Raw genomic sequence first — 16,844 nt, 5'->3', positions numbered from 1 at the left:
TGAACAGAAATATTTTCAATTTGATATTACTTTCATGATACAGGAAGCAATAGCATGGAACCCCAGATGAAGCATTCCCGAAACACGGACTGAATTGATGATTTATTTTTCTCCTCCTTTATTAAGAATGTATAAGAGTTAAGGATGGTATTCCAACATGTCAAATCCTGGAGAAAAAATAAATTAATTCGATTTTTGTATTTCATCTATATTATCTCAAGAACAGGAATAGAAAACCCTTAATTTCAGACAGCCTCTACCTGACTCTTCAGAATGGAGTCAAGGAGAAATGACTTAATACAGGACTAGGGCCAAACAGGAATAGGCCAGTTGAGAGAAACAGGATCCTCCATCCTCACGTGGTGAGGATGAAGGTGAGTCTTACCCACTTTTCCTTCAGCATGAAGTAATCCCACAGCAGGTTTTGTTTATCAAGGAAAGCGGGGTAAAAAGATAACACATTTCTCTAAAAGGAAATAAAAATTTAAGGCTTGAATCAAGTTCCCCTACCAGGATGGGCTTGGTTTATCCTAGCTCTGTCTTTTGCTGTTAGTAATTTACTGTGAGCATATCATGTACAGTGAAATCTACAGAAGTGATCTTAAATAGAGTAAATTTGGCTTGGAATGTTTAATAAAAGCTAAAATATTGCTGGCAGTGTAAAATCACAGGATTAGAGCCATTAAGATAGTTTTGAAATTTTTTTTGTTCTTTATTATTGCTTTCAGACTACATTAAATTCTGAAATTAGTCTAAAAAATAATTGTACAAAATGCAAGGTGACTATTGCAATGATTTTCCTAATGTGCTCCAAAATAGGGAACTGCAGGTAAAGCAGCTTCCCTGCCTCAGTCTGTGCACTGCAGAAAGTGCAGCTTCCTGCAAAATGACTGCACCTGCACAGAGCGTAGAATTTCTGCTGTGTGTACCATGAACTCCATGGCAGAGAAGGAAAAGTAATTTCCCTAATGACTGGTTGAAAATCCGGAGATCTGCAGAGAATCCCCTTTTCTTCTCTGGCAGCGTATCTGGGATCTCTCCCTGCCTGTTTGTGCCACTGCAGCGTGTGAGCAGTGCTGAAACAAAAAGCACATGTCGAAACTTGGCCAGGGTGCTTTGAAAGGGAGGATTCTCCTGAGGAAGGGTTGTTCAGTTTTGTAACACAACCTTACCCTGAAAATGTCTCTTTAAAGCATGTCCAAAGGACTTATAACACTTTATACAGCCCAAGCGCCCTCAAGTTTATTCTCAACTGCATTGAAGTGCATGGACGCTTTTGAATTGCAGGTATGATGATGTGTAGCCACCGAAATGCACATTTTAAAACACATCCCAACACAGTTTGATTACCACGACTTCCTCACGTCTCCCTTTGGGCTGTTCCTGCCCTCCTTTCCCTTCTCCCTTTGCCTTTTCATCTGTGTGTGCCCAGTGAGGGCTTTGCGATGCTGGATGAGGCCACAAAGATGATAGCTCTGGTTTGGGGCAGATAATTTCTGTGCTGTGTCATGGCCAGTGCTTGTCCAAGGGGGACAAGAAAAAGGGCTGTGCCTTTGTGCCACCCCATTCAGTGACAGGGACCCAGTAGAGGTCAATGCAATGAGGTTTGGGGTACGTTGGGAGAGCCTGTGCCAGGTCCTATCGTGCCAGTGCAAAAGCTGCCTTTAATTTACTTTTGGTAGGTTTAGACTGTTAATGAACAGGTCCCTGCCTGTGTTTAGGAAGTGTGCAGCAGATAACTGCCTCGAAAGGAGCATCTCTGCTTGTCTGCAATATTCTTTAATGCATCTTTGTAAGAGCAGTGCTTCAAAAGTTTCTTCTTCCTTTGTTCTTAGAAGGCCAGGTTTAAAAGGTGCATCCACAGTGTTACATCTTCTCCATAGGTTGTTTATCCTCTCTCTTTTTATGCCTGAATCTAAACCAATAATTGTTATTTCCAGGGCGTGTGCAAGACAAGAAATAGCTGTGTATGCTCTCATTGTGTTTCTCTGAATCACAAGTTAATTACTTCAAAGTTTAAGTTTATCCTAGAAATTATTGCTCTTCTATTCTCAGAATACATTATCATAGTTTATCACCAGCATCATCATTGACGATCTCCCTGTTCTGACTGTGATATTGATGGTCTTAAACATGTGTCAGATTCTGTGTGTGTGTGGTGGCTGAGAACAAAGCTGACTTCTACAACATTTTACTGTATTATCTGTGTTTAACCTCATTAGTTTATAGATTACTGTGGAATACATTGTGTGTGGAAGGAGCAAAGCAGCACCAATTTAATTCTCTGTGCTGCCTACACAAGTCATCAGTCCCTTTTGATACTTCTGGAAAGTATCTGTAAATGTTATTGTCGATAAACATTTAGCTGGTTCACTGTTAAATCTTCCTATGAATTTCATCCTCTATAAGATGCTAAAAATCTTTAGAATTCATCAGCATGTCTTAATACTTGTGCTTGGCTAATGTTTTACATTTATAGGAGTTTTAAAAGGCAGGTGCATTGTGACATATCACAAGAAGCAAATTAAACTCTTGTAAAGCACAGCTGGAATGCTAAAAATGTGTATTTGTAATTTAAATATGTGACACCATCACACTGTAAAATCAGTTCATAATTAGAAAACATCTGTTTTTTTCCAATATGGTGTCTAATAGTATATTTAAATAATTTAGAATGCAGTAAGAGGGAAAAAAAAAGTCAAGCTCTTGTATGTGATTCAGGCCTTTTTTTTTTTCTTTTGTTTAAATGTCCTCTTCCAGGTCTTTAAGTAACCCATCATTTTGAAGCTAATTCTTGGTTCACATTATAATCACCATTGATGAAATACATATGTCAAACATATGTGCTGTTATGACCTTATTGTCAGTCAAGAAACAGGTTTTGTGGGTGCTATTGTTGAGAAGGATTTACACACTGTCATGTTGCTGGTTTTTTTTCTTTTTTGATTACTGGAGAACCGTGAGTCAAATAAAAGTTGATTATTTTAACAGGGAAATTTACATGAATACCTATACTAATATATAGTAAACACAGTGATGTCTGAAGAGTTTATGATATCTGGAAACATACTTAAAGTAGATTAAATACTGGCTTAAAATGTAGTGGGATCAATTTGAGTTTAACTAATAAAGTTTGAACAAAACCACAACTTCTCAAATGAAGTTAACATGGTAGATTAGCCACACATCTGTCAGCGGTGCTCACGTAGGAGGGTATTTATATGGGTGTGATGAAAATTCCTAATGGATGGTTTTATCCTGCCTGAAGTGTGCACGCAGAGCATTCCCCCAGTTTATTGGCAGTAAAGTCTGTAACCTTTCTCCTGCCACTGCCTAAGTGTCTATTGAAGAGAAATAGAGGCCATACACTCCCGAAGAGGTTTTGGGCTCTTTTTTCCATGGCCATACATGTACAACCGCTTGAAGGTATTCTCACATGCAGGAAAATACCCCAAAAGCTCACTGGGCACTGCAGTCCTGCTCAGAGGGATTTTTCAGCTCAGGAGCTGGGTACTGGTGTTGCTCAATACCGTGAGTCTATCTGTTACCTCCTCTCTGGGATGTGTGTTCTGGAGGAAAAAAAAAAATGTGTTCAGTTTATGTGCTTACTCTTTTAAACAAAAATAATTTTTACCCTGGAAATGAGGAAAAAAATCTAAAAGTAACTTTTGGAGGGCTCGAGTACATAAAGTTAATGTGCTGCAGTTTACATGCAGCTCTGTCTTGATCGTCTTTTATCAACCTTTGCTGCTGCAGCCCACCACAGGCTTTTCATCAGTTTATGCATTGTGTGCCAGGGCAAATAATGACAGAATATCTAGCTAAAGAAGGGGTACTTAATCAGCAATCAAGATTCAATTTGCTTTAATTTTAGCAGGTGTTTGTGAGGTACATTGATGGGAGAGATAATATGTACTGCTTTCATTAGCTCTCTTGTTTTTGTGCTTGAACATTTAAGAGCCAGATGTTCGGAGGTGAGCTGATCAGAATATTAAGTCTCCAGAGGTTGGTTTCCATAGTGTTTTACATTCCTTTCTTTATCTCCCTCAGTTCACCCTGAGCTATGAGGTGCAAGTGCTCACAATGACAGACTGCATCTCTGCTTCCTATTCAACTAAAGTTTTAAATTAGTCTAAATATTAAAAAAAAAACAAAACAAAACAAAACAAAACCAGAAAAAAAAAAAAAACAAAAAAACCAACACAAAACCTATAAAAATGAAACCCACAGAAAACAACTTTATTCTAATAATCTGCAATTAATTCTTTGTCCTTGGGTCAGACTCATTTCTCACTCAGAACTAGTTTAGTTGATAAAGCTCTTATGGAAATTATTTGTTTAGTAAGTGGTGTATTTCCAGGAGGTTTTACCTCATGGAATTACCTTCACTCAGTAAGCCACTGATTCTATTATCACCACCTTAGGTTAAAAATCTAATCTAAATAATTTTGGGAAGAAAAACAGCAGCTTTGATGTCAGAATGTCTGGCTATGAGAGGGGGCTCCAAAATAGCCCTTGAGAGTGGCTTCAGTCGAGATGTTCTTTAACAGAAGACACACAGATTACATTTGAAAATCACAGGGGTTTAGTGACATGAAGTCACTGAAAGAATGAGTTGGAGTGGACAATAGGATTGCAAAAAAAAGGCAGTTTAACCTTTTGAGCCACGTTTTCAGCCTGAGAGGTAACACCCAGCAGCCCTGGCTTGATGCTGCTGCAGTAATAATTCCATGTTCTCCTCTATAATAAACTCTCCCAGTGTTGCGATTATGGTTTCTTTTAGTGAGGGAAAAAAACCCAGAAATAAAGAGTTAAGCAGCACTGCCACTGGTAAATGCTATAATGTTTCCCTTCACCATTACTTGTTCTCTGTTTACTTTGATGCTCAAAGATTGCCCTGTTTTACAAGCATATTTTCTTAATTGTGTCACCTTGTACTGTAAGTGTGTCAGAGGGGAAACATTTGCAAGTGATTAGATATGGACCTTTGTGTCACCAAATGTATGAGGTACATACCCTTATAGGATATAATTGTGATCTTTTAATATGCGGCCATTGACCCGGACTTGTTATTATCTATTATAGTTTATAATAATGTATCTCTTTATGATTAAATGATGATGCCTGGCAGAACACTATGATTAGCATTTCAGTTATTTATAGATTATGTCAGAGCAGTAATAAACATAAAATGCTGTTAATGTGTGGCTAATGAAATCTGGACATGAACAAGTTTATGAATTGATATAATTCATTTGAGTGTTCTAACTGAGCTGCTGGTTCTTGTCATAATTCAAAAGCTTAGCAGGGTTCACCGATTAGGTGGTAGACTAATTTGCTACAAAAAGTCAATGGGTTTTCATCGTCTTGGGCTATCATACACAGCATGGCTGATTGCATAAGGACTATACAAAGTAATTCTCATAAATATATTTATTAAGCTTAATATGTTTTGTGAGGTTAGGATGGAATCAGCCAGTGCACAACATACGTGGAACAAAATCACAGTGTGTTAGATACTAAAAAGATATGTTCAGTAAAATCATTCAGGAGCAGATCGATGAGGGAGTTATTTGAATTTTAAAAAGTGAGCAATTCAATAACAAATATAAATGAGAGTCATAAAGAATGATACATATGATTGACTGAGTTTGCTTGACATTTATTTTACTTTGGCATCATGATTTCATTTCATGCTACAAATATAATTTTAAACTTAGGTTACTAGTGCTGAACTGGGTGGGTGTATTCGCAGAGCTTATGGCAGCACTGCTTCCCTGTGCCTGGAAAAGCTCAGGCACCTCTCCCAGCAGAGTGTGTGCTCTCCTCTTCAACAGCCGGGTCTGGGGACTGCTGAACATCCTAACATCCTTTTCTGACACTGCCCTTTGCTTCCTACATGTGTAGAGTCCTAGTCAACAGGAAAGATATTCCCAATCTTTATGGGATTTTTTTTTTTTTTTTTTCCTTAAGCAATGCCTGAGTAGGGTATTGAATGTGATTTCCTCTTTGGTATCTTTATTTTTCCATCAGTGTGCCAGTTTGCTACTTTATTCCTCCCTTTCCCTGTGACAGCATCCTTTGCTTTCTCCCATTATTTCCTTCCTTGCACCAGATCCAACACTGGTTTAATCAGGGTTGAATTCCTGAGCGGAATCCTTTGTGCTACCCAGAAATGCTAACCTTTGGAAGTACTAGACTAATGTATACCCTCTGTCTAATTCTGTCTTTTTCAGTGTCTTTATGTCCTCCAAAATGCAGTACTGTAGAACCTTTTGTTTGAATGTTATGCATAAACTGACTGGGCTCTTTTATGAAGAAAGGAAATCGGCTATGGGCTTATATAGAACCTCAAATACATGACAAAAACACTTAGGTAAGACAAATAGCTGAACCCTTTATTTATTTTAAATACTGACAAAAAGTATTAAGAGATCTTAAAATATTACAAAGAAACCAACCCAAAGAATCACAAAGTATTTACTTGTTGTGATGCTTATTTAAAGAACTAACAGGATTAATCATGAGATTATGGCCCTGGGACAGTCTTATTAATAGTAACATTAATCACAAAATTTTCAAGTTTTTCTTCTTCCACTTAAAAGGTCACAACTCTGTACTTATTAACAGGAGAGAGGGAAGTGCTGCTGGAGGACATGGCTATACAGTTGTACAATAATTTCTTATTATAACAAGAGTCCAAACAGAACCCTTTGATATTCTCCCCTCACATTTGTTTCTTGACCCGACACACGATCCACATGATCCCTGCACTTTTAATCTCCACTACCAGGTTTTCCTCTGTTCCTTCCCTGTATCATTCACTACATGCATTCCTCCCTTGCCTTGCATAAATCTTAGTCTTGTCCCTACAAAAAACAACACTTATGTAACCATAAACCACACATCCACTCCTCCCCTCTCCCCAAGCAATTGCTTTCAAGTTCTTGGAGAGATTTTGAAACAGATTCATACATTTTTCTAAAGATGTTTTAAAAGACAAGATTAAAGATGCAACTTCCCTAAGACTTGGATGAAGACACAAAAAGCTTTGTAGAGGTAGTGAGTTGAAAACCATTGCAAACATTTCTAGGTCAGAGAAGTTGTTCTTAGTAAAGCATCCTTCATGCAAGATCTAAAAAGGGAACCTCTATCACATCTGTTTGCTATCTGCAATATCATATCTTTTATTCTGTTTATTTTAAATTTCTGCTTACTTAATTAAAAATGGGGCTGATATTTTTTCCTGCATCACAAATGAGAACTCCAACATTTCATTTATAAACTGATTCCCAGTTCAGCTTCTGCTCTTGGTATTTTCAAGAGGCCAGTGATTAAAAATCCTGTGTGGAATATGCGCTGTTATTGCCCTCTCTAGGCACTGTCGCATAAAACCTTAAAGGTTCTGGTGCTAAATCCCCACGGCAGCGTTTTGATACATGCCAGATGTTCACTCATGGGAGAGATAAATGTTTAATAATTTTTGCTATTGTTACTGTTTTTACAACGTGTTATACTGCCATGGCTTGCTAAGGCTAAAGCTCTGTTTTGCTGTAGGAACAAGCATATAATAAGTCAGATGTTTACATTTCCATCAGCTTGGTTTTTCATAACAACATGGGAGATTTCACCTGGAGCACAACTAGTCCAACTCTCTGCAAGCTGACAAAAGGGTTTAAGTGCAATGCAAAATCCTGTTCCAGGGAAGAAAGGCTGCTAAAACCTCTGGTTGGTTTTAAAAGCCTCAAACTTCATTTGGCTCCAAGTAACAATCTGCAACCTATTTACACACAGGCTTGACCTGCTGTGTTTCTTTACCTGAGATGAGAAGCATTAATCCCATTTGCCTGTGGCATTTGCACCCTGGATCTCCAGTGTAATGGAGCAATATTCATCTTCTAAAATTCGACAGGTGCCAAAATGTTTAAAATTAATATTATATACTGGAGCGGAATTGATCCCTTTCAAAACACTGAAAATGTCATAAAATTACTCTGGTTTTTGGAGCTCGTGGGAGCTGATAAGAATGGGATTTGTTTTCCCTCCGAAATGGCATCACAATATGAGGGAGCAGACTGCAGCTGGCTTGGACAAAGTCTGGATTGTCAGGGACCTCCTTTCAGGGACCTTCTGTGCAGCTTTGAGGGGCTCCATTCACTGATCTGTGCCAACAGAAATCTGCTCCTTCTTTGGCACCCCAAGAGCCTGTCACTGGTTGTACCTGCAACAGTGGAGGGTGTGTTTTCCTTCGTGTGTCCCACACCAGGCAGGAGGAGGGGAAAAGTAAAGGGAAATCTGTGAGTCCCAATGCTGAGACATGAGGGTGGCCTAGTTAGGCTGTGCACAATCACTGCTCATCTCAAAGAACAGTCATTGAGAAATGACCGTCCTTCACCAGCCAGGAGCGTCCACAAAAGAACAACTTTCTAAAAAAAAAAAAAAAAAAAAAAATCCTCCTTTGCCTCTCTGCTTGTCCTGAAGGGCAAACAAGGTAACAGAGAACTGAGGAGCCATCTAATTTAAGAAGGATGTTTGCTGAGCTCTTTCTCTCATGCACATGCACTCTTTCACTTATTCACCTTTCTCACTGCATTATCTTAATGAAATGAAGTAACCCCCTTCCATCTTTCCCAGTTCACCCTGTCTAGAACTTGTAATTGCTTATTGCAGATTCCCTATGCTCTAGATCTCCACTGTTTAGGCACTGCAGACCTGATTCTGCTGGCCTGAGTGAGAATAGCAGAGTTGGATCCCCATCAAAATCAAAAAAGAGTGAAGGAATATAAATCTGTGTCACATTTTTCTCCAGCTCAGGCTAGTAAAAGTCATCTTACTCTGTGAAAGGTCATTATCTTCAAGGAAATAAAAAAAGTGAATCAGGAATACAGCTCAGGCTGCTTTCAGCATTTAAATTTATTTTTTAAATGAAGCACAGGATTGGTAATCTGTAAATTTGGCATCGTTGTCATACAGTCCTTATGAATAAGAAGTCTGCAGGTTGGAAGAGTTAAACAAGGGTTTTTAGTAGCAGTGATGCTGCAGTGTAGCTGTGTCCACTGGAACAGGGTGCATCCTAGCCCACACTCAGAGCTCACCAGCTCAGTGTGGGTTTCCGTTTTGCATATGTGATGGTTGAGTGCATCAACCATAATAAAAATCGTGCTGCCCCTTGCAAGATGGTGAAATTCTGGTGAAATGCACACAGAGGTGGTGCATCAGCTCTTACCTGTCTGCAGAAAATAAAACATCTTAGCTTTGCAGGGATAGCATGAAACATCCAGGGCTGAATTCCTCATTCATCATTCTAAAAAACTTCACCTTCTCTGTAGAGACCCGGGATGAGGGAAGTATTGAATTTCAGATATTTTCATAAATTGAGGTTAGGTGGGTAGTTTTCTGGCATGTTTTGCTTTACTTTCTTATATCTTCCCCCATGCTGAGTGTTAGCATTGCCCTTGGCATGATGCTTTACCTTGGAAAACATTTTTTAATGCCTTGTAGGATTTGGCTGGCTGTTGTTTTCAAAATGTTGAGCTTAATTGTAATGTGGCAGGAAAAAAAAAGTCTTAGACAATACAGAAGAATTCATACAAACAAAAAGTTTTCTTTCATTTATCTGAGTATAAAATACTACAAATATAAAAGCCAGTTAATAGTGATGTGATTATGAGCTAGATCTAATTTTCTATAGATCCTCTTAATTGGATCAGCAACTGGAGGCAGCACATTTAGATCATGATATATTTTATGTTGTGCTGCCAGGTAAGCTGAAAAAAATAGGTATTTTTCAGAGCATTTCCTCCCATCCCTGATCAAACCTCAGCAGCATGTAGTACAGTAATTCTAATGATAGTCACTGTATTATTTAAATTCACTATGTGGAAGCACAGTCAAATTGCTAAACAGGCTTTCAAAATTATCTTTTTGATTATTGATGCCTGAACAAGTTAGAGAATAAAGGTAGCAGTAATGAAAATAGTAGTAAAGATGATAAATTATGGCTCTTGTTCTCCTGATATTTAAGTCAGGAAATTTCACCATTACATCTGACAAGGAATGCAAACAAAATCCAGGGACTCTTAAAGTGAGGCCCAGCCCAGGCTGCTGAAGGTGTACATCAAATATGCTGTGTTTTTCCTTTTCAGCCTTCAACGTGCAGTACAAACATCATTGTTACCTTCCTTCTTTAAATGTACAATGTTATGTACATAAAAATATAGAAAACAATGTCTTAGCCAAACAATGATAATACCACAAGCTGAAACAACCACAGAATGGTAAAACTGAGTTCTTAACTTCCAACTTTGGGTGGAGGGAGCAGAGCAATGCCATGACCTTGGCAAAATGGAATTGTGAGTTTCTCAGCTTTCCTGAGGTAGGTCTTGAGGCTGCATCCAGGATCCTCCTGTGCCTCTCGCAGAGGGACTTTCTGGTAGAGAAATAGAGGAGCTGCAGGATGACTGTCAGAGCCAGGGAAAAAGAGGCCAACAACTGTCGAAGCAGTTTGGCTTTGGGAGGTTATCTCCAGAGAGGTTTTAAATGGAACACTGCTGAACTTAGCTCTGCCCTTGCATTTCATATTTCTTTGTTGGCTGAACTCTGCAGTCATTATGGATTCAAATGTAAGGATTACAGGGTTATTTAGAACCCCAAATCATGAGCAATGATGGTGAGTTCAAGAATCTGGCAGCTCCATCTTCAGACTGATGAGCAGCTCAGAATTATATATTCATGTGGTACCTCTCCTTCCCATTTATTCCAGCTCCTAAAATCCTTATTCTTTGCGCTTGCAGAGTGGTCATGAGGTTGAGTCCCTTGCAGCAGCATGAACATCTGAAAGAGAGAGGGAGAGGAATGAAATGTACTGGGAATTACATGATGGAAAGAAGCAGGAAGGTGAGGCTGGCATGGCTTGGGTTTTATGACAAAGAATATTGTCATAGCAGAAGTAGCAGAGAGGATTACAAGAAAAGGTGAGCACAGGCAATCCAACAATTACTATTCTAATTCAGGATTTCTCCTTCCATTATAGTGTTTGGATATAGTGGAGTTACAGAAATTAATTCCAAAGGTTTGGGTTGTAACTGTTCTTAGCATTTGCATCTATCATGATAAGCCCTAACATAGGACTTGCTTTTGTTATATTCAATGTGTTAGATTCAATACATATTTTTTTGGAATCCTATGAAGATGGGAGCCTGTAGGATCTGCTCCCTTTGCTGTGCTGCCAAACACCCAGGAGCTGATATAAACCAGGGGCAGGAAATGGCTAGGGGAAATTAGTTCGTACTCCTAAAGAATGGTATAATAATTGCTCCTTCTCTAATTCTTTTCTCCTATTTCTTGTAGTTGTGGGGAGACAGGGTTTTATAGGTATTAAATATGTTATAGGACAATTACCTCTGTTTCAACCAAGCCTGAATTGGTAATTGTGCTGTAATGTATTAGAGCATACAGAGTCCTGAACTAGCTTTTCCTTCCTATATTGAGAACTTTATAATGATGTTAATTAATAAATAATAACTTTTGATAGAGAGAGAGAGAATAACAGCAAGGTTGCAGTCAGTAGGTACCATGGGGCTATTTCAGCTGGGAGATGCCTATATTTGGAACATTAAATCCATTTTAAGTTAACGTTTGTTGTGGTTTTTTATAACTTACATATTTCTTCTGCATGTATCCAAATAAATACGTGTGCATGATAAAAAGCTGTGCATTTACATGCTCCTTGTGCACAGGAGCAGAAGGAAAAGGCAGGAGAGCGACAATAAATTCCTTGTGCCAGACCCATATAAATGGGTTGTGGTCTTAACACAGCTTCTCCTGATTACTGGCAAAAAACTAATTAGGTTTAGTCATTTATTCACTTGGAGTTTTGTCTCATTGAAACCTTGGTACTCTATTTAACCTACTTCTAGTCTGCAAATATCTGCTGCCATGTTATGTTATGCTTTTTTTGCTTAAATTAACTCCTGAATAATACAGCATGGCACATACAGGAGAATGAAAAGTTTTCACATTTTTAATACAAGACTGATTTTATTATATTACTAGAGAAATAAGTTAGATTGCTCTTGCAATCTCAATAAATCACACACGAAGTCTTCTTTTTTCTAAATTAAATTTTTATTTAAATAAAAGTGTTATGTTTGTATTTGAACTGACAGCTAAATCTGATAATTAGAGTGCATGAAGTTGGCTTTGATTGGCATTGTAATTGGATTGTCATTGGGCTGAAAACCTATTATCTTTGGATCATGCCCCATGAAATCTGTTGAAGAAACTTTGCTGCCAGTCATTAAAGCCACCATCTTGGCTTACAAATTAGGTTTGAAAGGCTTTTTACCACTGGGAATGTAATTTAAACCACTGCAATTGCACTCCCATTAATTAAAATTATATTAAAATTATGGTTCATTTTCTAAATATTTTTTTCATATTTTATTAGACATACTTATTACTAAATGCTTAACAAATTACATAGCAGAGCTAGTAAAATTATATTTTAAGATAATCCATCATTTCAGCACATGCTACTCAGCATTAGTGGAATTAGTCAGTGTGTTGATCATTAAAGGACACACTATTTATGTTTTTCATTACTGGTTCTCATTAAAAATAAAATATAATTATAAACCACTTTAAAAAAATAAAGCAAAATTCCACTGAAAATTCTAATTAATGCTGGTAGAAAACTTAGAACCTGCTTTAAACTGAACTTAGTTCATTGTCCTATTGTTTTCTGTATTTTCTCTATCAGTCACATTGATTACATTAAGCTCTAGAGAGGCATGAGTAAAACAGATTTTTTGTGTGTAACACCAAGTGCTGTTTATGCTGTGATCAGAGTTGATAATAAAGAATAAAGGGTTGGAATCTGGGCAGGTTTGCCACCAGAGTTCTGCAACGATTTTATTCATAGAGCAATTTCTAAATATATTCCAGTAAAATGGCAGCAGAGGTGAAGTAACATGAGAATCTACATACCAAGAGCAAAGTACCAAAATACCCAATTAGTGCTCAAGGGCTAAATATGTTTTGCTGTAGTATGAACTGGAGCTTCTGCATTCCAACCTCTCTGGTGTCTATTCCAATACTTGACAAGGTTCTTGGAGTAACAAAGGAGCCTTGACTTATCCTGGCTTTGCAATGCTGTGTCTTTTCCCCAAGGTGCTGGAGGGGCCATGGATCTCCAGTCTGGCTTGGCAGGAATCCTGCACCATTACTTGCAGTTCTCTACGTGGATTTTTTTTGTTCCTACCTGAGCTACTTCATTCAAAGAAGTTCCTTCTTGCTCAGCAAGTCAAGGCCTAGAAATTCACTTCTTTCAAGGTTATGATTCCCCACTTGATAAATCACAGTGGTATTCCATCTGAAATCCCTGGAGTGCTTTAGACTCCCCATGCTACCTTTTTTGTCTGTGAAACCACTGAACTCCTTTAAAAGTGCTGTTTTCAAATGAAACTTCTATGTTTAGACTTGACTTCAACTGTTCCCATGTGAGAATTTGCTTATTCTGCACTGCTTAAACATGTTTCTATGTATTAAGAAATTCTACATTTTTCTTTTTTCTTCCTAAGATGATCTTTGTTATTTTGATTTATGTGGATCTAAAGTGAACTTTTATCTTACAAAGTAAGCATCAATGCCATAAGAAACTTGGAATATATCAAGTTCAAAAAAAATATATGCATTTCTGCCTGGCTTTTATATCCTTCAGGACTGGAATGATGTTCTGTAAAATAAATAGTAATTTCAGAGTCACAAAACAGTTGTTCACCCGACCTCCCTGAGCTTTGACTGCCCTGTCATTAGGTCTTCCTACTTCACATGGTCATGCACACACCAATAATGCAGCTTTGCATTCAAGTGCTGTTTGAAAACCAGGAAACCTGGTTAGGTTGGGCTTGACACCAAAATATCAGCCATTTTTTGGACTACAGTGTGCTTCCATTGGTGAGAATCTGAGGGAACTGAAGGAATGTGGTTTCAGAAAGAGGATGAAGCAGTTAAATATATTTATTTTTTTCAGAGCAATTATTTGGGGATAGAAGTCTGTTAAATACTGATAGGTTATTCCAGTAGTTAATCAATTAATAAAGGAGAGCTGGCACAATACAAATGATTGGCAAATATTCTTGGAATGAAGAAGATACAATGTAAAAATGGCAGGTTTCTGAACAAAAAGGAAGAAAAGCCTTAGAAAGTGGATTACCAATGCAAGTGTGAATGACAGCGAGTCTGGCATTTCTTCTGAATTAATTTTTTTTTTTTTTTCACTATTGTTTAAGATGGGCCAAAGCTGTGCTGATTCCAAATGCTGCTGAACCAAATTCTGTTTCCATGAGGAACTGGGAATAAATCAAACCACTGTGAGGGATTTAAACACAGGCAGATCCACTGAAGTCACTGACACTTTAATCTGCCCATATAGGTGCTGGTCTTGGCCCTCTTAGTCTCAAAATAAAGGCAAAAATGTTATTTCTTTACTTTTTATCAAGCTCAGTCTACCACTTCTTACATCACAACTCATTATCCCAACCCACTTTTCAGCAAGATATTAACTTGTCGCTTCAGTTTTTGTTTTTTTTTGTTCTGCATCTTAAAGAAATCTGATCTCTCTAATCCACTGCCATAAACAATTAGTCTGGCATGAACTTGGTGGCAGCTGGAAGAAAAGTAAAAATGGTTAACTCAGAAAAGAGGAAGGTTCAGCCGTTTAGTTCACCTTAAAAAACTCAACCCATGTCCAGCCCCACTTGTCTCCCCATGTTTCGGTCATAGACTAGAAGTGACTCTCCCAGTGGAGAAGTGGCTGAATGTGGCCAGAAAAAGGCACTGGATTGTGGGGTTGGAGGTCACTTTCCAGCTCTGCCAGAGCTTTCTGGGAGACGGCAGTTAAAAATGGCATAATATTAATGTTTTCATTTCCCCAAAGGGTTCATCCTCCATTTCTCATGAGGGAAATTGTTTAGTGTCTAATACCAGAACTATTCTTGTTAGGAGCTTCCAAATGCAACTTCCAGATAACCAAAAAATTGTAACAACCAAACTGAAGCATTGACTGAGTTAAAGGCACATTTTGTTACCTCCTCTTCTGCTACTTTTTTTTTTCCATTCAGTGTTACTTAGATTCTCTACATTAAGCTAATATTTACTCTCCTTGCCACAGAAGAGCAGCAGAGTAAATAGGATTTCGTAGAAGGAAGCTGGTGGAGTTAAACAAACAAGAAAGTGGCTAGTTCTAACCTTTCCTGTGTGAGCCTCAGCATCCCCCAAAGGCCCAGAGCCCCTTCCTGAGCTCCAGTGATCCCGCCCGTGCTTCTTCCACGGGGCTGGGGCAGAGGCAGAGCCTTCTCTGCTGCATGCAATGAGCCACATCCTCTGCTCTGCAAATTGGTCAGGGCTTCTCCAAGCCCATGGGAGGCAGGGCTATTTAAGCAAGCTGCACATCTACCCCCTGAATTGCTTCAGCATGGCTGAACTCCCCAAGCAGGGCTGTGGGAAACACACGGAGCAGCAGGAAATCGTGGGGATTTGCAGTACGGCAGCCTGGCTCTTCCAGGACAAAATGGTGGGTGAAAGCCACCCTTGTTTCTGTCCTGGAAATGGGAGAATTATGCAATGTGACTTTGACCTAAAAATCAATACCTGCTGCTTAACTACAGAAACAAATGGCAGCTCTGATGGCCAATAACAAACTGATGGTTGTTTCTTTGTTCTGTCTCTTCTTCTGTCAAACCGACTGCTAAAGGGCAGGAAAACATGACAGATTTGTCAGCCATAAAGAACTTTTTGGTCTCCTTTGTAGGAGCTCATCTTTTCATGGCCCTGTGCCAGAGCGAGTAGATGCCTTCCACACTAAATACAAAGGAACTGATGTTGGAAAAGGATACCTGCTCCAAGCCAGGAAAATCTAATGAACTTCTGTTAAAAGTCTGGCCAAAAGCGAATAATGAGTTGCACTGTGTGTTTATTGTCCACTTGCAGCCATTTATAATGAAAGCATGGGAAATTAGCCCTCCTCAGGTGCTTTTTTCCCTCAGACACATTTGACATCTAAATAGTGTTAGCTGTAATTAAGTATGCTCTGGCAGACCACAGACTGGCTGCTGTCACAACTCTGCTCAGAGCTGGCAGTGCTCCACTGGGGAATGCTCACAGTGCTCCCAGAGCAGGGGAGGGTCACTGCCTAGAGCCTCAACAGGCCAGGTGTAAGTTGGGTACTTTCTGGAGAAGATATGGCACGGGGGTTATCAGTGCTTGGGATCACAGAGTCATTTCAGCTGGAACACCCAAAGATCGCGAGTCCAGTGATAACCCAGCACTGCCAAGGCACCACTAACCCATGTCCCTAAGTGCCACATCTACACATCTAAATCCCTCCAGGAACAGTGACTCTACCACTTCCCTTGGCAACCTGTGCAAATGTTTGACCGCCTTTCCTGCTGGATGCCATCAAAACCTGTATTTCCTTGTGCAAGTTCACAGTCCTAAATCAGGTGATTATTTGGGAAATACACCAAGAAACTCTTTTCCAGATTTGCACAGAAGTAGCACATCCCACGTGTGTGCCATGTGTTAATTTGTTTACTCAGAGGTCAGGAGGAAAATATGGGACAGAAGAATTTTGCAACCTAATTAAAACTTATTATCAAGGAGTAGCAATAAACTTTTCTGGAACAAACGAACCCAGGGTTCTGGCTGTACCTTGGCATCCTGAGTTGTTCAGGCTTCCTGCAAGAAAGCTGGAAATTTGCAAGGAGGTTGCACCATGATTTTCACCTAATGCACAGAGATGATGACTTTAATAAACAACTGAGCTGCAAGCCACATCTTCCCAC

The 16,844-nt window shown here is 38.9% G+C and overlaps 1 long non-coding RNA gene across 1 annotated transcript in view; it reads left to right on the top strand.

The window, feature by feature from the left end:
* LOC128805739 (uncharacterized) overlaps window positions 1-10,872 on the top strand; it is a 176,407-nt gene extending 165,535 nt beyond the window's left edge. The window contains exon 3 of the long non-coding RNA XR_008436542.1: window positions 10,794-10,872. This is a non-coding gene — a long non-coding RNA (uncharacterized LOC128805739). The remainder of the gene's footprint in view (window positions 1-10,793) is intronic.
* Window positions 10,873-16,844: the final 5,972 nt, after the last annotated feature.

This window comes from Vidua macroura, chromosome 3, assembly GCF_024509145.1.
Source record: "Vidua macroura isolate BioBank_ID:100142 chromosome 3, ASM2450914v1, whole genome shotgun sequence".
Classification (NCBI taxonomy): domain Eukaryota; kingdom Metazoa; phylum Chordata; class Aves; order Passeriformes; family Viduidae; genus Vidua; species Vidua macroura.
The sequence above is the reverse complement of the archived record's forward strand: the minus strand, read 5'-3'. Positions and strand labels throughout refer to the sequence as shown.